The following is a 24,105-nucleotide window of genomic DNA, read 5'->3' as shown; positions in this document are numbered from 1 at the left end:
TCGTGAAACGAGTATGAAGCCAAAATCACAGATATTAAATCTCACACGGAATCTTATCAACAACTGCTCTTCCCGCGCACCATACACGAATAGAACTGGAGAGGGGGTGGGGGGAGGGAGAGAGGGAGGGAGGGAGAGGGGGAGGGAGAGAGAGAGAGCTAGCAATGGTAGATTAAATGCCCTTCGCCAAACGTCGTAAGGTTAATTACGGAGTATAGACGTAGATGTAATATACGTGAGCCGTACGTGGCACGCATTCGTGCCATCTCTTATTTAACACTCTGTTTTTTCCGTACTGCCATCTCGTTACGTTAATTTTCAATTACTGGTGTCACTGAGTTGCTGCCTTGCCTACCCGTGAGCAGCAGCAGCAGCTCTTATCGATATAGGCCCTGCCGTATTATCTTTGCTGGACTGCTATTACTTCCTGGTCGTCGTGTGTCGTCCAACGAGTTGGAACGCGCCAGCAGTGGAGTTCGGACCTGGCAGTCTGACAGTTGGGACGCGGCAGAAGTTCGGTCGGGCTGGAGCGCCAGAGAGGTTCGGATAGCCATGACTCGCCCGTCCGTTGCCGGCACACATGGCTGGGGACGGTCTTGGTTGATCGTCGGTTGGTCGTCTTACCGGTCGACGTGTATTTGCTCGCCGATCGCTTATGGGTTGGCGGTGTGTCTCAACTCGTGGTTCTTCCTGATGATTGCACACTCACAGCTTTTATCTTTGGTCACGTTCTTCACCCAAGTGTTTGAAAATTGCCTGTGATGTTCACTGCCCAGTTATTATAGTGCTGTCTCCGTACTGATGTGTAGCAAAAAATGGTTCAAATGACTCTGAGCACTATGGGACTTAACATCTGTCGTCATCAGTCCCCTAGAACTTAGAACTACTTAAACCTAACTAACCTAAGGACATCACACACATCCATGCCCGAGGCAGGATTCGAACCTGCGACCGTAGGAGTCGCGCGGTTCCGGACTGAGCGCCTAGAACCGCGAGACCACCGCGGCCGGCGATGTGTAGCAGTTGGTCGGTTGGCAACAGTGGGGCATACACTGCCAGGGAGGCGCGGATAGCCGATAATTGCCGACACACGTGATTTGAGTGGGGACGACTTTGATTGATCATCGGTCGGTCGTCTTGTCGGACGACGTGTATTTCGCCTCGATCGCTTATGGGTTGGTTGTGTGGGCCAACTCGTGATTCGTCCTTGTTTTGCTTAGTCACTGCCGTTAGCATTGTCTAGTTCTTAGTGCAAGTGTTCGTGAAACTGTGTGTAGTTTATGTGGTTTGACTGACAAGTTATTTAAAGGTCGTCGGCGTACTGGCTCTGAATTGGTCTGTTGCCGTGGAGTAGCGAGGAAGGACAGGATAGCCATGACTCGCCCCACGATTGCCGGCACACACGTTTGAGTGGCAACGACCTTGCTTGGCCGTTTGGTCGGTCGTCTGATTAGACGAGGTGTATTTGGGTCGTCCACCGCCTATGGGGTGTCTGATCTGTTCTGGTTGTTGTTCCAGTCTCCGCTGTTAGCATCGTTTGAGTTTTGGTGCAAGTGTGGAGCGGAACTGATCTTGATCATTGGTCTGTTGACTGTCTGTCGGTTGGGTTCCCAGCGGATTGAAAATGGTTGGGCCGACTGCCAGTCTCACCTAAGCGAGCGTTAGTGTTTGAATTCCAGGCCGGCCCTCGAACATCTGAGCGCCCTTGGGTGTACTTCCCACTTTTTTAAAATTTGTTCTTGTTGTTTGTACTTGTATGGCTTCTAGCCGATTTTTGTTTTAATTAGAGTTGTTTGCTCTTAAGGCCTTCAGCCTACTTTAAAGATCTGTTTCACGTAAGGCCTTTTCTATTTTTTAAAAAATAATGTTATGGAGTTTTAAGTCTTAGGCCTTCAGTCGATTTGAATATAACCTGTTTACTTCAGCCTAACTGAAGAACTGTTTTAAGATAAGGTTTGCCTTCTAAATTTCTGATTATGCTTGCGTTTTAAGTTATTGGCCTTCAGCCGTTTTTAAATTAAAGTGGCTTTCAGCCAGTAATTAAGTACCAAAGATTAAAATTTTTTTTGGGCTCTTCTAATATTTGATCGAATAATAAAGTTTCTGTTCGAGTGTAACTGACAGCCCCTTGGTCTCGCGGTTCTAGGCGCGCAGTTCGGAACCGTGCGACTGCTACGGTCGCAGGTTCGAATCCTGCCTCGGGCATGGATGTGTGTGATGTCCTTAGGTTAGTTAGGTTTAAGTAGTTCTAAGTTCTAGGGGACTGATAACCACAGCAGTTGAGTCCCATAGTGCTCAGAGCCATTTGAACCATTTTTGACAGCCCCTTATTTTGGCCCCTTTCCACAATTTATACTATTTGTCCTGTCCTGCACAATTAGCTTGGCGTCTCAATTCGGTTTCTGAAGAGAGCAGCAGCTTTTTCAGCAGTTGCAAGAGCAACAGCCTGGTTAATAAACTAATTTGGCTTCTAACATTAGGCAACATAGCTTCGTTATGTTGACATTGAGTAAAGCTTACAGCGAAGAGGAACTACAGCCTATTCCCTCCCCCCACCCCCACCCCGCCCCCATCCTCTCTCTCTCTCTCTCTCTCTCTCTCTCTCTCTCTCTCTCTCTCTCTCTCCCGTCTGTATAACGCGGAAGCAGCATTTCTAGATCTGAAAGAGAAGCAATTTAATACATCTCCCAACCCTCTTTTCCTATTAAGAGACCATGCCAACAACTTTTCAGTGATTTCTTTGTGGCACAATCCAAACAATAACGCAGCACACAGTCTATCTCCCTAAATCGGAACAAAGAATATTCCGGCGGGGTGCATTCGGTTTCGTTGCCAAATGCACTTCTTTCCGGTCGCTTTCTCCCCACTCCGAGCTTCCGTAGGCTTGAGAGCAGGCCAGCGGGAGGGGGAGAGGGAGCGACAGAGAGAAGAGAGAGTGAACGCCTTATTGGTTGCCGGTTATTCCACAGCCGCGTCCCGTGCTCAAGCTATCCCATCAGCAGGAGTATATAGCAGACAAGGACAGAGGCGAGCCAATACGGCCCGTGCGGGATGGCTGCCGAGATCCAAGGCGCACGGCGCTATCTGATGTTTCAGAAGCAGAAGTTCCACAAGCGGAATACCTAAGAAACAAAATCCGCTCGCCCGTCTCCTGGCAATACACGGGACGGTGGGAGGAGTCCCGACTCTTACGACCAGTCGCGCTTTCCAGCGAATAAAATGTCTCTGTGAAAAATTACGGCCAATTGAGAGAGATCCCTCGCGATGTCAGCAGTACCGTGTGGCTCGTATAGAGGCGGAGAAAGTGCGAGAGTACCGTATCAGGAAGGTGAAGAATGTGCACTGGGAAGAACACCGCGCCGCGCCGCGCAACCTAAAAACGACACTCAATTCTTAAGACGTTCTGCATACAGAATGAGATTTTTACTCTGCAGCGGAGTGTGCGCTGATATAAAACTTCCTGGCAGATTAAAACTGTGTGCCCGACCGAGACTCGAACTCGGGACCTTTGCCTTTCGCGGGCAAGTGCTCTACCATCTGAGCTACCGAAGCACGACTCACGCCCGGTACTCACAGCTTTACTTCTGCCAGTATCTCGTCTCCTACCTTCCAAACTTTACAGAAGCTCTCCTGCGAACCATGCAGAACTAGCACTCCTGAAAGAAAGCATATGGCGGAAGTAAAGCTGTGAGGACGGCAGTCTGCCTTCGGCAGGGCAACAGAGCGGACGCGTACGTGTTGACTTCGTGCGGCGCGCGAGCTCGCCTTGTTTACTTTCTGACGGCCGTTGCTTAAGTGCGGCTTACCTTGTACGATCCATGGCGAACCGTTACCGTAAATCAACACTCCGATTTACTTTCTGCAACGATTATGCCCGACCCAAAGCACTCGAAGTGGAGCGTTTTCTGCGAGAGGAAGTGAAGATCCCGGCGACCGATATTATCGGCATACATTTGTCCATCGTGAGCAGCACGGTCTATGTGAAAATCATTAACGACGCGGCGTGCGGACGCATACTACGTGAGACCAAACAGGGGCTCCGCTTCTGTCACGCTGATGGCAATGTGGGGGAGGTAACCGTCGACCACGCAGGCTTAGGTATGCGAACGATACGCATTTTCGAATTGCCATTCGAACTTCCTGCTGAGGAAGTCGTCGCGGCACTACGCCCATACGGCACAGTCCATGGCCGCACTGCGGAGAAGTGGACACAGTTTCGGACGTATCCTGTCCTAAACGGGGTCCGACAGGTCACCATTGATCTCCGAAGCCACGTCCCGTCCTACTTACAGATCGGCGGATGCCGTGCAATAATTATATACGACGGCCAGCCTCGGACCTGTTCCGGGTGCGGCAAAGAATGCCACCTTAGATCCGAATGCCTACAACGGCGTATTACGCAACTTCCAGCTGCCGAAGAACACCCACGTCGCAACCTACAGTGCTACCGGTGACCTATGCCGCTGCTCTAGCTTCTCCTACCGCTTTGCAACGTCGCCCGGTCACCACAAACGACGACACCAACGAGCCCGACCAGACACCGACGGAGAGCGCCTCGGACGACCCGCCGCCTCGGCCGGCCATCGACGCCGCTCCGAAGATGCCGGCGCAACCAGACGCTGACCCTGGCCTCGGAAACACGATGGAGATCGACTCGCTCATCGTTCCTACAGCGGCCTTTCTGCCAGAACGACGCGACTCCCTTGCGTCGTCGTACACGGAGGGTCGCACAAGGAAACAACGTCCCCCGAAATGTCGCAAGCGAAGACGTCGCACCGTTTCCGGCCAAGAGGAGACGTTACAAGTCGAGGAGGACGTAACCGTCGACCAGCACTAGGCCTCAGAACCCGCTACTGCTGACGAAGACGTAATGAGCGCGGAGACATCTATCGGTGTGCCTGCGCCCCGTGCTGACGCTGAACTAAATAATGAACGTATCACAGGCGGCACTACACCACGCACAATTACAACATCTTCTGCAGACAAAATGGACGATACACCAGTTTCCGCTTCCACGGCGTGGCACGAGGAGGAGGTCAAGGAGCAGGACCCGTTACGGGACCCTGCGCCGTCACGGCCGCACCACTAATCATACTCTCCCCAGACTCACCTGCGGGCCAGCGGGATAACGTTCCGCTGCGACGCCCACACCCCTGCGCGGACGGCGGAGTGGACCAGCCTCCAACAATCCGACACCAGGCCTACCGGATAGCAACCATCAACACCAACAACATCCGTTCCAGGGTGAAAATCAGCCTTATGCAGGAGATGTTCTGGGCTTCGGATATTGATTTCGCCCTTCTGCAGGAAGTACACTTGGCTAGTCTCCCGGATATCAATGGCTATACCGCCCACGCCTCCGCGAGTGATCCTATGGGCCGCGGGGTGGCCATCTACGTCCGCCACGGGATTTCTGTGACCGATGTCGCCTTCCTTCCATCAGCTCGGGGCATGGCACTCACTGCCATGGGGACACGCATCATTAATGTCTACGCTCCCTCAGGCACCGACCGACGGCATGAAAGAGCCCAGTTTTATTCCGAGGAAATCGCTCCCCTGTTTTTAGGGCGTTATGACCATTGCCTACTAGGAGGTGATTTTAACTGCGTTCTGCATCCTAAAGATCAGATTCCCCATTATACTACATGCCAGGAGCTACGTATAGTGGTGCGAGACCTCCTGCTTCACGATACCTGGGAAGTTCAACACGGCGACCGTTCTGGCCATACCTTTCTTACCAGTCATTCCGCAAGCCGACTAGACAGGATATATGTCTCACAAACTCTTAGATCTGCGATACGGGGCGCCGAACGCTGGCCGCTGGCCTTTTCCGACCATTGCGCTTACATCTGTACGGTCCTCCTTCCGCCGCAATCAGTATGGCGCAGCCGTGCGCCATGGAAACTCAATACCTCACACTTGCATGACCTGGCGTGTCGCCAACAAGTCACTGAAACGTGGACAGCCTGCGAACGACGCCTTCCCCGCTACCACTCGACACTGACGTGGTGGTTGGACTGCGCCAAGCCGGCGATCCGGAGGACACTGATGAGGTACGGGAAGGACATGGCCGACTGGCATCGCACCACTGTTGACTTCTATTACGCGATTCTCCGAGATCTGGATGCTCAACCGCCAACCCCGGACAACCAGTTGGAACGGCAAAGAACTAAGGCGAAGATAATTGCGCTGGCACGCCGGAAACTGCAAGGGGTCGTGATACGGACGCGGCGCCACGATCACGCAGATTTAGAAATTCCATCCATGCATGATATAGTGTCCGACAAACGAAGGCGTCGTCGGCAGATCATCAGCACTCTGACCACGCCTCATGGAACGCAGGTGACCACTCAGAATGACATCGTCCACGCATTCGTCGAGCACTACCGTCGTACTTATAGTGGTGAAGACGCTGAAACTGCAGCAGACGACTCCATTTTGCATTACGTCACGCGCACCCTCCCCCACACGGAGGCGGATGCTTTGACAGTGCCGGTCACGCTAGACGAAGTCAACCACGCCATCGCCAAGGGTGCAGTCAACAGATCGCCCGGCTTTGACGGCTTACCGATTGAGTTTTACCGTACCTTTCGGGACCTCATGGCACCACGGTGGACGACTATTTATCAAGAACTGATGACATTTGACCAAGCAATCCCACCAGCCTTTGCTGAGGGCATCATAATACCGGTCCACAAACCAGCCCGAGGTTCGATGGTCACGAGTTACAGACCGCTCACCCTACTCAATGCCGATTACAAGATTTTCGCGCGCTTACTGGCAATGCGGCTCCGAACTACACTCCCTCATATCCTCTCGCCAGAGCAAACGACGCCTGGCGGACAGGTTAACATACAGACTGCCACAGGGGAATGCCGCGACTTAATTGCGATAGCGACGGCCTGCAGACTCCGGGCAGTGGTTGTCGCTATAGACTTCGACAGCGCCTTCGATAAAGTGCGTCATCGTTTCCTGTTTTCGGTGGCAGCCCGAATGGGCATCGCCCCTCCGTTTCTCGACGTCATCCGGCGTCTTTACGACAGTGCCAGTTCACGTGTCCAAGTCAATGGACGTTTAGCAGGGCCGGTACCTATCTGCCGTTCGATACGACAGGGGTGCCCCCTCTCTACCCTCCTGTATGCCATTGCCCTTGAGCCCCTTATTGGTGGCTTGACGACCAAGCTCTCTGGCCTCACCCTACGCCAACACACTTTTCGCTGTGACCTCCTCCTCCTCATTCGCTCCAGCTCTGAGATTCGGGAAGTCCTCGAATTGATTACCCGTTATGGGGCTGCCGCTGGCAGTGCCATGAATGTCGCCAAATCTTCTGCCATGCACATTGGACGAGGCCTCCAGGAGGGTGAAGTGGCACCCCTGCCGCTTGTGCGGACTTTCCGGTACCTGGGCATTACCTTTACCGCCACGGTCACACGCACAGCGGCAAAGAATTTCCGTCGCGTGTTACATGTCATCCGCAACGACGTCCGCCAGAACCTCTTGCGCCGCCAGGACACACTTCAACGGGTTGATGTTATTAATCTTTATGTGGCATCAAAATTGGTTCACATCGCGCAAGTTCTCCCTCTGCCAACTGCAATTGGGCGCAACCTTCAGGCGACTTTTGGCTATTGTCTCACGTCTGGTTCAATGTTTGAAGTCCGTTATGAGAGACTTACCCTGCTCTCACGGTATAGTGGCGTCGGGCTCGTCAATGTCCGTATGCGAGCTGCAGCCTTGTACATGAGTATCATGAGAAAACAGTGGATGGGCCAGGGTACATCTCTAACACGCAGCTTGCTTGAGGTCCTCCTACCTGCTTCCACCTCACCACCGGTGTCTGTCGGCCATATCGTGCCTTATTTGTCCCATATTTCGACCTTTTTCGTCGACTACAGTTACATACATACCAGTCTCCCAGATACACGCCCACCTAGGACTAAGGATTTTTACAGCCTGTTGCTGCGCTGTGTTCCCCGGAATGTGATGGAGACCAAACACCCCTCCATCCAGTGGCCCATAGTGTGGACTACCGTCCACCAGCCCTTCCTCCCTACGAACGTCCGGGCACTGTGGTATCACATAGTCAACAGGAAATTTGCCAAGAAGCAGCGCTTGCACAACATTGGCTTGTCAGAATCCCCTCTTTGTCTCCTTTGCCAGCAACTGGACACTGATGAACACCGTCTGACATGCGCCTCATCGCAAGATGTATGGCGCTTCGTGCAGCAAATCATTGCCTGCTATCTCCGGGTGCCACCAGACACAATCGAACCTCGAATGTTTCTATACCCGGAGGACCGACATTTTCCCGCCGCCAAATGTCATGCTATTACGTGGGCCAAAGGGTGGGCGGTCGCTTATCTCTTTCATGAGGGACCTAAATCCCGCCTCGACTTCTGGACCTATTTACGAACAGCCCATGCAGCTCTCGAAAACACACCACGTTACCGAACATTATTTGCTAACTATCTTCGAGCGGTCTTTGTTAGACCTCCACTGAGTTGGGGGGTGCCTGGCACAGAGGGCACCCACCCCTCCTCCCCCGGCGGTGTCTGAGTTTCAACCGCTTACGATCTATTCTACTTCTGACCTCCGCGGATGGGAGAGCGCGTCGCAGATTGCGCGGATTTTATTTCTTTTTCTTTAACCAGAATTTATATTTCTTTTCTTTTTCGCCGATGTGTTCCCATAATTTCATGATATTAGTGAATCTTACAAAAACACAAGGAAAAAAAAGAAAAGTGGTCAGCGCGACAGACTGTCAATCCGAAGGGCCCGGGTTCGATTCCCGTAAATAAAAAAAAACAATAAAAAAAGATGGTAGAGCACTTGCCCGCGAAAGGCAAAGGTCCCGAGTTCGAGTCTCGGTCGGGCACACAGTTTTAATCTGCCAGGAAGTTTCATATCCGCGCACACTCCGCTGCAGAGTGAAAATCTCATTCTGGAAACATCCCCCAGGCTGTCTCCGCAATATCCTTTCTTTCAGGAGTGCTAGTTCTGCATGGTTCGCAGGAGAGCTTCTGTAAAGTTTGGAAGGTAGGAGACGAGATACTGGCAGAAGTAAAGCTGTGAGTACCGGGCGTGAGTCGTGCTTCGGTAGCTCAGATGGTAGAGCACTTGCCCGCGAAAGGCAAAGGTCCCGAGTTCGAGTCTCGGTCGGGCACACAGTTTTAATCTGCCAGGAAGTTTCACATTCTGCATAGATGGAAGAAAGATTTGCTTACTTATCTTTATAGCCTTTCTAGTCCACTCATTTCCTTTTCAGCGGGCGACACTCATTTTACCACAATTGTTGACCTAGTGTATGTACTACGTGTGTAAACATTATTTATTATGTTTTAAAGTAGAAGGATGGTCTCCTTTGTAAGCACAAAAACATTGTGTTCTGTTTGCTTTTCGTATTTTAGACGCTTACCAGGGGAATACGTGACGTCTGCGCAGTCTGAACCGCGCCGATTACGTTGTCGCTAACTGCTTATGTGTCGAAAGTCATATCTACTCGGGGAAGCACGTTCTTACTGTACCGGGAGTGGGGAAGGGGGTTCTGTGCAGTGCGAATCTTGTGATCTAGGATTTTTCTGTTATTGAAGATGGTCGTATTGTTTGATGTGGTCCAGTCGAGATGTTCGGAATTTGCGTCGAGATTAATAAAAAATTAATGTCGATCGGAAGTTGGCGCTGTTTATTGGACTGTGGTTAAATGTTGTCTCAGAGTAATTCGCAACGAAGGGCCCGTTTATGTTTTTGACTTCGTCGAAGTTAGATGAAAGTCTACGGAACGTTTTTAATGGAAGATTACAGGGATTTGGTTGAAGAGTTTACTTATATTATTACGTGAAGTCTAGAGTTTACTATTGAGAATCTTTAGAAGATTATTATCTGCTTGCATGTACAGATTTCCATCTTCTCTCTCATTATGGCTTTAGGCAAATTTTTCATTGCAAAATTTTTGAATTTTTCGCAGTGACTTACACGCAAATATCACAATAACCGTGACCGTTAACGAAATTTTGCAAAAACAGACATAGCCGTGGGCAAGAGGACCGCGCAGGAGGGCCCCGTCACGGCGATGGACGTCAGACAGAGGATCGCGGCACAACACCGAAATGGCGGGAACCACGTAAGCAGACCATGGAGGAAAACAAGCCTACACCACCGTCATAGATATAGAAATCGCCCTATGTTTTTAGATCGTATAAAAAATGGTAAGTTCACTGTTTTTTTTTTAAATTTTGATAAGTACAGATTTTTAACCTTGACATCAACAGATTTTAATTAAGTATTTTTGGAGATAAAAGTTCATCACAAAAATCTACTGAATACAGTATGTGCATATGTAATGTAACAAATGTACCAGACGCCACCTGTCGGTAATAGTGTTATAATTAATATAAATGACGTGCACTCTGACAACCAATTTTATGTGACGCAGCATGTGAAAGTTGCTGTATTTGGACGGGTTACTCCTGCAACCGAAATATCGGGTACGTTCTGGTACATCTGATGTTGATTAGATAGGATGAAAAAGATTTGCATTCGTGAAATAGTAAGGGTTGGGTTGTTTGGGGGAGGAGACCAGACAGCGAGGTAATCGGTCTCATCGGATTAGGAAAGGACGGGGAAGGAAATCGGCCGTGCCCTTTCAGAGGAACCACCCCGGCATTTGCCTGGAGCGATTTAGGGAAATCACGGAAAACCTAAATCAGGATGGCCGGACGCGGGTGAAATAGTAAATTAGTATCATTATCGTTACAGATCTGAAGATGGTTCTAGATGAACCGAAACCGGTCATATGAATAAACGTTTTGCAATTAAGACGGATTGTAAGGAACACTGTTAACGAAATGATGGGCACTTCTTCAAGAAGCTGACACACAAAAGCTATAAGGAAAATGAAAATGATTTTTTTACTGAATAGTTTCTGTAAAATCGTTTGAGAAAGACTGCAGGACGTGCGCCTCGATTCTGACATTGCCGACCAGCCGAAAGGGGGCAAACATTGTCTGCCTCTCCTTCCGAACAAATGAATGAACTCGCCCGGACGAAAATCGGTCATTGCCCATCGGCCGCCATACCCTGCGCGACCTATGCCGCCGTGCGCCTCGCCGGCGCACCTCCCTTGGCTCGGCTACTGCCAGCTGCCGCCTGTCCTGTATTTGTGGCGGCGCTGGCTGCTGGCGTGACGTGCCGTGCCGCCCATTCACTAACCGGCGTCAGCAGCATCCAGCCACCCAGCCCTAATCCCGCACCCGCCGTCACCACGTCCAAGGCCCCGTCCGTGAATGAAACTTGGACAGTGCCACTATGCGGCTCTCCCACCCGTGCTGTACTTTCGACTGCACTCTGCAAGCTGCCATACACCCCGCGATAAAGCGTACCTTTGGTGGCAATATTTATACGAGCTTGAATAAAATGAAAACCTTAAATATTTTTTAAATATTATTTATTGCGCAGGAGTGGTACAAAGCTGTGTCACTTTTCAACATAATCTCCCCCACGCTCAATGCAAGTCCTCCAGCGCTTACAGAGTGCATAAATTCCTTTAGAAAAAAATTATTTTGGTAGTCCGCGCAACGACTCATGCACCGCGTGGCGTACCTCTTCATCAGAACGGAACTTCTTTCCTCCCATTGCGTCTTTGAGTGGTCCAAATATATGGAAATCACTTGGGGCAAGGTCTGGTGAGTATGGTGGATGAGGAAGACACTCAATATGCAGGTCTGTGATTGTTGCAACTGTTGTACGGGCAGTGTGGAACCTTGCATTGTCATGTTGCAAAAGGACACCTGCTGACAGCAATCCACGTCGCTTTGATTTGATTGCACGCTGCAGATCTGTCTATGATGCACTGGTGACAGTGGTCCCTCTAGGCATGTAATGCGCCAAAATGACGCCTTTTTCGTCCCAAAAGAGATTCTGCATAACCTTCCCTGCTGATGGTTCTGTTCGTTTCACTTCTTCGGTTTTGGTGACGAGGAATGGCGCCATTCTTTGCTCGCTCTCTTCGTTTCCGGTTGGTGGAAGTGAACCCAGGTTTCGTCCCCAGTAACGATTCTTGCAAGGAAACCACCACCTTCTCGTTCAAAGCGCCGAAGAAGTTCTTCACAAGCACCAACACGTCGTTCTCTCATTTCAGGAGTCAGCTGCTGTGGCACCCATCTTGCAGACACTTTGTGAAACTGGAGCACATCATGCACAATGTGGTGTGCTGACCCGTGACTACTCTGTAAACATGCTGCAATGTCATTCAGTGTCACTCGGCGGATTTCCTTCACTATGGATTCAACTGCTGCAGTGTTCTGTGGAGTCACAACTCGTTGTGCCTGACGTGGACGAGGAGCATCTTCCACTGAAGTCACACCATTTGCGAACTTCCTACTCCATTCGTAGACTTGCTGCTGTGACAAACATGCATCACCGTACTGAACCTTCATTCGTCGACGAATTTCAATAGGTTTCACACCTTCACAACGCAAAAACCGAGTAACAGAACGCTGTTCCTCCCTGGTGCAAGTCGCAAGTGGGACGGCCATCTTTATACTGATACTGCGACGGTATGTGTGCATCTGCACTATGCTGCCACCTACAGGCCATTCTGCACGCTGTTTGTAGCATGCTTACCTACTTACAGGATCACGGCGCGAAGTTTCGATTTGTTATTGCAAATTTAACGTTTTCAAATGGTTCAAATGGCTCTGAGCACTATGGGACTTAACATCTGAGGTCATCAGTCCCCTAGAACTTAGAACTACTTAAACCTAACTAACCTAAGGACATCACACACATCCATGCCCGAGGCAGGATTCGAACCTGCGACCGTAGCAGCAGCACGGTTCCGGACTGAAGCGCCTAGAACCGCTCGGTCACATCGGCCGGCCTTTTAACGTTTTCATTTGACTCACTCTCCTACCAAGTTTCAGTCTCCATTCACATAGAGGATATAGTTTTGTGAAATCGGAGGAAACGTTTTCAAACATCCTGTAATGAGGGTTTGTCTATACATATATTTATAAAAAATTCATTGTACGTATGCCTCTACATTCCAAATCTCCTCTTAATCTACCGAATCAGTTTCAACCAAACATTGTACACGTATCACTATCTGAAAAGAAGTACTGTGGGGAGTAACAACCACCTACCTGCTATAGGGTTAGGGCTAAGAAGCGATGTGACACAGAACCATAACTCGGGAAATTTCTGGTGCAATTTAAACCTAATTCTCTGGATACATGACATATTATTTGTATAAAAATACCGTGAGGGTGATATACCTCTACCATTCATGGGGGAATCTAATACCAGGTGTAGAAGTATGAAACCCGAATTTGGTTGCAATTATTACACGTCTGTTGCTTGAAACTGATGAACAATACTTTATTCAAAATAATCTCCATTGCTATTTATACATGTCTTCCACCTCTCCGGCAGGCTATGAATGCTACACCAAAAAAACAGTTCTTCTTTTGTAGCAAACCAGTCAGCGAGCTATTTTCGTACATTTTCATACGAATTGAAGCGTTGTTCAGCGAGAGCAAATAGATGATAAATGTACGGAGCAGAGTCTGGAGAATAAGCCGCATGCCCTAGTATTTCCCAGCTGAACGCCTCCATCGTTTCCCTGACCCGTTTTGTTGCGTGTGATGGTCTTGCAGTTGATGTCGATGGTTTGCCTGGATTCACCATGATTTACGACGCTTAGCTTTCTCAAAATATATCCATTTTTCACCACCTGTCACTATTATATGGAGATACGACTTTCTTTTGCATCTGGCGAGCAACATTTCATAAGTGGTCTTTCGATTTGCTTGCTGTCTTTCATTCAGTTCATGCGGAACCCACATTCTGGACCTTTCCCTTAACTTTCAACCGAAGATAAGCGGCTTTTTACGTCACATTCAATCGTTCCGCGAGTTGGTGTTGAGTATTATCTTCATCCAATAATGCCTCCAATTCGTTGTCTTCGAACTTTGTCGGTGGTTTCCCGTGGTCGCCGTTTCTCACGTCAAAATCACCACTTTTGAATTTTTTGGCCCCACTCGAAACACTGCATTTTCCAAAGAGCATGTTCGCCGAAATCTTCGACAAGCATTCCATGCGATTCTGCAGCAGAAAACCAATGCTGTCCGCAAATTGTAGGTCGTAGGCACAAAACTCGACATGTTTACGGGTTTGAAACCCATACTGATGTATGGAACTTGGGTTATTGTGCGTTTACATTTGTAGTCAGTCGTTACAGGAAACAGATGGCGCTGCAGACGCGGTGTCACGGGCCCTACACTGACAGTTACCACCACCTATAAGGAAATTCAGGTTTCATACTTCTACATCTGGTATATACACTGAAGAGTCAAAGAAACTGGTACACCCGTCTATTATCGTGTGGAGCCCCCGCGAGCACGCAGACGTGCCGCAACACGATGTGGCATGGACTCGACTAATGTCTGAAGTAGTGCTGGAGGGAATTGACACCATGAATCCTGCAGGGCTGTCCATAAATCCGCAAGAGTACAAGGGGCAGGAGATATATTCTGAACATGACGTCGCAAGGCACCCCAGGTATGCTCGATACTGTTCATGTCTGGGAAGTTTGGTGGCCAGCGGAAGTGTTTAAACTCAGAAGAGCGTTCCTGGAGCCACTCTGCAGCAATTCTGGGCGTGTGGGGTGTCGTGTTGTCCTGCTGTAATTCCCCAAGTCCGTCGGAATGCGTGATGGACATCAATGGATGCATGATCAGATAGGATGCTTACGTACGTGCCACCTGTCAGAGTCGTATCTGGACGAATCAGGGGTCCCATATCACTCCAGCCCCACGCGCTCCACACAATTACCGAGCCTCCACCAGCTTGAACAGTCCCCTGCCGACATGCAGGGTCTATGGATTCATGAGGTTGTCTCCATACCCGTACACGTCCATCCGCTCGATACAATTTGAAACGAGACTCGTCCGACCAGGCAACATGTTTCCAGTCATCACCAGTACAATGGCGGTGTTGACGGGCTCAGACGAGGCGTAAAGCTTTGTGTCGTGCATTCATCAAGAGTACATGAGGGAAACTTCGGCTCCGAAAGCCCATATAGATGATGTTTCGTTGAATGGTTCACACGCTGCCACTTGTTTATGGCCCGGCATTGAAATCTGCAGAAATTTGCGGAAGGGTTGCACTTCTGTCACGTTGAACGATCCTCTTCAGTCGTCGTTGGTCCCGTTCTTGCAGGATCTTTTTCCGGCCACAGCGATGTCGGAGACTGTTTTATCGGGTTCCTGATATTTGTGGGACACTCGTGAAATGGTCGTACGGAAAAATCCCCACTTCATTGTTACCTCGGAGATTCTGTGTCCCATCGCTTGTGTGCCTACTATAACACCATGTTCAGAGTCGTTTAAATCTTGATAACCTGCTATTATCCAGTTAGGGCCCATATACTGGACGGTATTTACGATTGGCTTGCTTTGCGACCGTTTCCCAGTCATGTAAACACACCGCTGCCTTAGCGACACACCGCGATCAGTCTAGATCAACAACACCTTCATTCAGTTTGTTTTCGTCACTGCAGAACATGCCACGTACAGGCATATACACATTGATAGTGTCAGGATAGTGGCTATACTTTCAGAAGGTTATACACAGCGAAATGTTACCGATAGGCTACATGTCACTCAGAGTGGTGTGTCTAAGGTGTGGAGAAAGTATAGAGAGACCAGAAATGTGAACGACAGACCTAGCAGTGGTCGTCCTCGTATGACAACATCAGTGCAGGATTGTCTCCTCCAACTGTCGGCTCGCACGCGCCCAACATCAACTGCCAGAAATGTTAGAAATGACTTCCCCCGGGCAAACAGTGCATAGGAGATTGCATCAGGGTGGCCTTCAGTCCAGAAGACCAATGAGAAGTTTTGCACTGAACCAACGGAACCGACGTAATCGAAGGATCTGGGCTTCTGCACACCAACATAGGACCATTGCAGAATGGAGTAATGTCACGTTTGCTGACGAGACTAGGACTGGTTTTCGAACGGACACTAGACGTGTAAGGGTTCGGAGAACCGCTATACGACACCAGGAACGCAGATACCTTCAGGACGTCCATTCGTTTGCAGATGGAAGTGTAATGTTCTGGGCGGCAATAATGGTGGGACGGCGGACCCCTCTAGTTCCCATCTACGGCAATATGACTGGTCTCCGATATCTCCAAAGATCCCACAAACTATTGCAATGCCTTACAGACGTGACTCGATGACAAGTTCACTCTAGTCGACAACAATGCAAAACCATACGATACTCCTACTCCTGCAGTGTCTTGGCATCTTCACTGATGCAACATCAACCGAATCCACTGGCCAGCACAGTCCCCAGATATGAATGCAATGCGTGGGACCTACTGAGAGTGGCAACTGCACAGCGTCCAAATCCAGCCGACAATCTTCAAGGACCTCACTGAAGCTGGCCATTGATAAACTTGATAGCCTTATCCAGATCATTCCTCGCAGTGTGGAAGAACTCATCCGTGTGTGGGGAGGATATACCACTAACGACTGATAATCATCATCATTCGATAAAGATTTTCAGTGTTTATGTTTTCAAGATGTTCACTTAGGAGAGGGCCTGCTTGGCTTTGTAATGATTTTTTGTATCTAACTAAAATCGCTCTTGTTTTCAGAAGGAATTATGTTTGTTTTGTTGAAGTGCGCGTCATTTATGTTGGCGGCCGAGTTTAGGTTCGTTCTGCACATCTGACGTCACAAAACACGGTCAGCCAATGAACAGAGAACGACGTTGCCAGATCTCGACTGCAGTGCAGAGAATGGACGAGTGTGTTCAGTTTTAGAAACGTTCAGTCATAAATAAAGTAATAGAACAAAAGCAATGTCTTGATAGCAGACTTTCTTTTATAGAAAGTTTGGAAAAAGCATTCATTATACCAATTGCTTCATATTCTATTAATTAATTAAACCAAACAAGCAATAAGACTCCTAATTCAGGCGATAGCAAGGAAAGGTGTTTGTATCAATCACACGAACCGCTTTTTCGCAGAAAAGAACAGCGGTAATTGTTTCTTTCCTATTGTACTTTGACGAAGCGTGAGTAATTCTTAGTCATACCAACAGTGTTTGTCTGTATTTTGCGTGACATGTTAGAGTCTTCATGGGGTCCTGTAGTCGGACGACTTACGATAGCGTAACGGTTAAGGTGAAGTCTGCTTTCCGCAGCGCTGCGGCGAGGACGTCTTGGTTACGTCCCGTCCGCGCGGTCGCGAGTGCCCGTAGTTGTTTACTACTTCGTCGCGGCTAGTTTAGAGTCCATCACTACCGACGCAACATGGCACATTCGTACAGACAAACCACCATCAAGATCAGTTTTCAAACCGATCATGCACGACCGCGAGCTTTTGAAGTGGAACGTTTTCTACGTGACGACGTTAAAATTGACCCGCGAGACATAATTGGTATCCATCTCTCTATCACGAGCAGTGTTGTCTACGTCAAGCTAGTAAGTGACGAGGTGTGCAACAGAATCGTGAGCGCACATGCGAACGATCTTAAATTCAAACATTCTGATGGCCATATTGGGGCGGTCTCTATTGATCACGCGGGGCTTGCCCTCCGTACGATACGCGTCTTCGAACTCCCTTTCGAAGTACCACCGGACGTAGTCACCGCGGCTTTCCAGCCCTACGGCAAAGTGATCAGCCATATGGCCGAAAAATGGACCACCTTTACAACGTACCCCGTTCTTAACGGGGTACGACAGATTAAAATTGAACTGACCAAACATGTTCCGTCATATCTTGTCATCGGCGGATGTAGGGCGATCATTATGTATAACGGTCAGCCACGCACTTGCTCTGGTTGTGGCCAAGTAGGGCACGTCCGGTCGGATTGTCTCCGACGACGGCTTACTCAAATCCCGGCAGGTGAATCTATGACTCCTTCTACGGTGACGACCCTTCCTCTCAATTACGCCGAAGTTACACGGGCAGCAACCTTTTCCGATGCTGACGACAGTAGTCCGATAGCCGCCCCCGATGGAGAGACCAAAATGGCTTCTGCAGTACAGGATCCGGCCTCTACAACGGCGCCCCCACCTGAAGATAATCACCGACCGACCTTGCAAGGCGGCGTGGATGCCAGGATGGACATTGACCCACGGGTTGTGCCGACAGCGGCTTTTCTTCCAGACACCGGAGCAGCTGACGAAATCCACCCACATTCAGATACTGAAACACACGTCCGTAAACAGCATTCCCCGCGAAAACACAAGAGACGGCGGCGTGCTCCATCGGACGAGTGTTTGCAGCGATCGTCTGACATGGACTGTGAAAATTCCGACGACGGTACCGGCGGTACAGAGGCCGCTGTAACTTCAAACTCAACAGATCGCCGTGGTGACGGCTTCAGCACTTCAGACCCCACAGCACAGCAGGATCACAAGCAGACAACCGCTGCCGCTTCCCAGCCAGCAGAGCCGATGGAGTCGGCGTCGAGTGCCGCAGCAGCCACTAACAGCCACCAACAGCCGATGGTGTTTCATGGCGACTGGGCGGACGACTGTGAGGAACACTCCTTGCCCATCGTGTCGGACGACACGGGGGGAAATTTACCCCACCAGTGTTGATCCTTTCCCGCCGTCAGTTACAGTGACGAGACAGCCTTACCAGGGTATTGATGGCCAACACGGATGCTGTGGATAGACCTCAAACTTATCGCGTTGCAACTATAAACATCAACACTATACGGACGCGCGCTAAGTTATCCTTGCTTCAGGATATGTTGAACTCTGCTTCCATCGACATAGCCCTTCTCCAGGAAGTGTACGTCGACGACTTCCCAGGCATGTACGGTTACGATGCTTGCGTCTCTCCAGCTTCCCCAACAGGCAGCGGTGTCGCTGTACTTCTTCGGGAAGGGATAGTGGCGGACGATATCCTGTTTCTGCCTGGGGCAAGAGGAATGGCACTCACAGTACTGGGGGTCCGCCTTATCAATATCTACGCACCTTCCGGGACGGACAAACGTCGCGAACGTTCACGATTCTTTGCGGAAGACGTCGCCCCGCTCTTCCAAGGCCGCCACGACCATCTGGTGTTTGGAGGTGACTTCAATTGCGTGCTGGCGCCCAGAGATCAACTCCCACGACATAATCCGTGCCCGGAACTCGGGACGCTAATTCGAGACCTGCAGATGGTGGACACTTGGGAACATCTTCACGGCCACCGACCGGGCTTCACGCACTTCACAAGTCACTCTTCCAGTCGTATCGATCGGATTTATGTCTCACGCTCTCTCGCCGCTGGAACACAGGATGCGGAACTGTGGCCTGCAGCATTCTCGGACCACTCAGCTTACATTTGTGCCGTCACCCTGCGGCGGCAACAAGTGTGGAGAAGCCGCAGCCCGTGGAAATTAAACATCGCTCACCTGTCGTACCCGGATTGCCGCCAAGCCGTTGAGGATACGTGGCATTCGTGTGAAAATCGCCTCCGTGCATATCCCACGACGATCCGCTGGTGGTTGGACTGCGCCAAACCGGCACTGAGGCGAACGTTGATAACCTACGGTCGTGACCACGCTACTTGGCGAAGACATACACTCGACTTTTACTTCCGGGTCCTGCGCGACTGCGATGCTATGGCGCCGTCTCCGGAACGACAAACGGCGGTCCACCGTGCTAAGGCTCAGATCATCGCTCATATGCGACGCCACCTAGAGGGGGTAGTCATCCGCTCGAGGACGCAGGATCGGATACCGAGCGAACGCCCGTCAATGTTCCACGTCCTTCGTGAACGTAAACGACGCCAACGAGCGCTGATACGCTTCATCGACACGGAGGACGGTCATCGCCTCACCACACAACAAGACATAAACACAGCGTTCTACAATCATTATTCCCAACTCTATTCCGCTCAGACCCCTGATCCGACAGCACTGGAGGACGTCTCTCAGACGATTTACGGCACCGTCACCCCGGCAATGGAAGCGGCCTTGATGGAAGAAATTACAGAAGAAGAAGTGATCGACGCCATTAGAAAAGGTGCTGTCAACAAGTCTCCGGGTCCTGATGGCCTCCCCTTGGAATTTTACCGGACTTTTCAATATTTATTAGCCTCCCGATGGACGGACATCTGTCGCGAACTCCTATCCCCGGACGTGCCGCTCCCTGCGGCCCTTGTGGAAGGGATGATTATTCCTATTCACAAACCGTCCGGTGGCTCACGACTGCAGGACTACCGCCCGTTGACGCTATTGAACTGCGACTTTAAGATCTTTTCTCGACTGTTGGCGGCACGGATACGCCTGACCCTACGAAATGTTATCTCACCCGATCAAACGTCATTAGGAGGCGACAATAATATTCAAACAGCACTCAGTGAATATCGTGACTTGATCTCACTGGCGAGGGCATGTCGACTGAAGGGTGCACTGGCGGCACTCGATTTTAGTCAAGCTTTCGACCGAGTGGACCACAACTATTTGGAAGCGGTCCTCCAACATATGCGGTACCCACAGCCATTCGTCACTGTCGTCATGCGACTACTCCGTGGCGCGACGTCCAAGGTGATCGTCAACGGCCGACCTTCGCAGCCCCTCACCATTTCTCGATCGATACGCCAAGGGTGCCCTCTGTCCACTTTACTTTACGCTGTGGCCATGGAACCTCTCCTCTGCGGCCTGCGCCAACGACTAACGGGTATGACGTTACGAGGCCACACTTTCCGGTGTAAAGCGTACGCTGACGACCTGGTGATTGTCATCCGCCACGGTGACGACACCGCTAGCGCACTAAATTGGATAACGAAATATGGCATGGCCACTGGTAGTCGTATCAACGTCACAAAATCGGTGGCGATGAACATCGGGGTCGGATTGTCTGAGAACAGTGTCACCCCCTTACAGCTCAGAGATAGTTTGAAATGTCTCGGCATTGACTTTACAGACGATATACGACGGACCGCTGCTCACAACTTTCGACGGCTTTTACGGAATGTTCGGACTGGAATTGCCAACAACCGCCTACGAGCCCTGGACATCGTCCAACGGACCCAGTATGTTAACACACATTTAGCGTCACGCATTCCGCACATCGCCCAGATATTACCTATACCGGTGATGTTAGCTCGCCGTATACTTGCGGCTTTTGGGTCCTTCGTGAGTTCAGGAATGCTTTTCAAGATCAAATATGATACTCTCACCCTTCCCCCGGATCGGGGAGGGCTTGGCCTTTATCACGTTTATGACAGAGCGGTCGCCCTATTTGTGAGCACATTAGTCAAACTATGGCACCGCCGTCCGGACAGTCTGACCAGTTTGTTAATAGAAGAACTAGCACCGCCCTCCCTGTTGCCGCCTGTGCCGATACACCACGTCCCCTCCTCGCTCTTCTACATCGGTGTCTTTTACCTCGAACTCAGTTACGTTCGACTTGTCTTACCAGCGACTCAAATGGCGACGGCAAAGACAGTTTATAGGGTCCTGCAACGTGGACGACCCGATAACGTCGTGGAGAGGAAGCACCCGAACGTCAACTGGCGAGTAGTGTGGAGGACAATTCACCACGTAACACTGGACACTGACGTCACGGCGATGTGGTATATCACTGTCAACGGTAAGCAGGTGACCAGATCAAGGCTACATGCGATCCACATGGTAGACTCACCCACGTGCACGAACTGTGGCGTTCAAGACGACGATGAACACCGTCTTAGCTGTGGCGAGTCTAGGGCAGTGTGGCACTTAGTGAGGCAAATGTCAGCATACTTCCTTCGGGTAACGCCGAATCATATCGACCCCAAGACTATCTTATTCCCGGATGAAACGTATTACCCACGCACTAAAACTAATGCAATGACGTGGCTTCGTGGACATGCAGTGCATTATTTGTTTCCAGACGGCACTAAGGACACTTTAGACTTTTGGAACTATTTGCAGGAACGACATTGCAAGATCCTCCGTAACCCTAAGTATCGCCAATATTTTTCCAATTTTTTGTGGAGTGCGTTCCACGACCCTCCACGTAGCTGGAACATCACGGGTAAGAGAAGCTAAAATTACAAACGATGATAGAACACTACACGGTACAACGTGGGATCTACTTTCATCATTACGAGAAGTCATACCTGGATGATACAGCAGATGGAGAGTTTCGTTGTGAACCCTCACACTCTGTAGCAGTATTGGCCCCATTTCCTCTTTTTGTCCCCGGTGCGAAAAGGTCTTCGCAGTTTTAGTTTTCCCATCCGGTGCAAGATGTAGCACTGGTTAATGGTGGTATGGATTCCACCCTTCAGTTTTGTTTCATGGTTTCCTTCGCCCTGCACTTTGCTCTCTTTCTTTATGCCTTTTTCTACAACTTTTAGCATGGTTCTAGTTATGTGCGTCCCCAACTCGACGCAAAGAGTGCGCTTACAAGTTTTCAGTTCCTTACTGTAAAAAAAAAAAAAAAAAAAATACAAAAAAATAAAAAAAATAAAATAAATGAATAAATAAACTTAAAAAAAAAAAAAAAGGTGATGAGCTTCTACACGAAAAGTTATGAGTTCAAACCTTGTGCGGAGCGAAATATTTTCATTATTTAAAAACAATATCGAAGTGCGTTACTTCACGAATTATATTCGTTTGAATGCAATTTTTTGAAATTTCTAGTGCTTTGTCTCTTTATTTAAAATAAAGCCCAACGTGCTCAGTGTAAATAAAACTTTTGTTACAGTTGCGAAAGACGGAATATTTCTCAATATTGCATACGACACCTATGAGAGATATTTTTATAGAGTAAATTTTATATGAAATTTAGGTATCTTGTCCACATTTCATTCTCAACATTGTGACAACTAAAATCGACCATACGGAAAGTATGCTCTATGGACTTTTACCTCTGCAAACTCTTCAAAATTTCGTGCAATGGTTTACTATATTTAATGCTGCATAATAACTGCGTTGAAAAAAAAATGGCTCTGAGCACTATGGGACTCAACTGCTGAGGTCATTAGTCCCCTAGAACTTAGAACTAGTTAAACCTAACTAACCTAAGGACATCACAAACATCCATGCCCGAGGCAGGATTCGAACCTGCGACCGTAGCGGTCTTGCGGTTCCAGACTGCAGCGCCTTTAACCGCACGGCCACTTCGGCCGGCTAACTGCGTTGAACATCGAAATATTTATGGGGGAAAGGTATCAGTCAAGAAGATGTGTAAAAATTTAATTTTTGGGCCAAATAGTTTTTGTGGAATGGAATGATAAGACTGTCAAAGCAGTCGGAACACGATGTGTCTGCACAGGCGAGCAGTGCAGTGACAAAATCGCGCACTGCGCGGAATGGGGGGAGCACGTCTCTGTAGCAGCGAAAGGGTTAATGAAGCCGTGGTGGCTTTACTTCATGAAATGCGCGCTCCTCCCTAAACGTAAGTTTGCGAACTATACTATACTATGGCGCTGCTTCTATTGGCGCGTGCGTCGTTTGCAACTGGCAACGCAGCAATCTCCCGCGTCTGGGCGGGTATGCGCGAGCCGCCAAGATAAAAAAATTGACCTATAGTAAGGTCTCACGCAAATCTCAATGGGTGTACTATAAGAAGTCATTGTAGTGAACAGTGACATTCCAAACTTTAGCTGATTATATACACTACTGGCCATTAAAATTGCTACACCAAGAAGAAATGCAGATGATAAACGGGTATTCATTGAACAAATATATTACACTACAACTGACATGTGATTACATTTTCACGCAATTTGGGTGCATAGATCCCGAGAAATCAGTACCCACAACAACCACCTCTCGCCGTAATAACGGCCTTGATACGCCTGGGCATTGAGTCAAACAGAGCTTGGATGGCGTGTACAGGTACAGCTGCCCATGCAGCTTCAACACGATACCACACTTCATGAAGAGTAGTGACTGACGTATTGTGAAGAGCCAGTTGCTTGGCCACCATTGACCAGACGTTTTCAATTGGTGAAAGAATGTGCTGGCCAGGGAACAGTCGAACATTTTCTGTATCCAGAAAGGCCCTTACAGGACCTGCAACATGCGGTCGTGCATTATCCTGCTGAAATGTAGGGTTTCGCAGGGATCGAATGAAGGGTGGAGCCACGGGTCGTAACACATC

General features: G+C 49.5%; 1 protein-coding gene across 1 annotated transcript in view; it reads right to left on the bottom strand.

Moving 5' to 3' along the window:
- The window catches only part of LOC126199620 (uncharacterized), a 423,045-nt gene that overhangs the window by 112,089 nt on the left and 286,851 nt on the right, over window positions 1-24,105 (bottom strand). The gene's annotated exons all lie outside the window — the stretch shown is intronic.

Source organism: Schistocerca nitens, chromosome 8 (assembly GCF_023898315.1).
Source record: "Schistocerca nitens isolate TAMUIC-IGC-003100 chromosome 8, iqSchNite1.1, whole genome shotgun sequence".
NCBI lineage: Eukaryota > Metazoa > Arthropoda > Insecta > Orthoptera > Acrididae > Schistocerca > Schistocerca nitens.
This window is presented reverse-complemented; position numbering and strand designations above follow the sequence as displayed.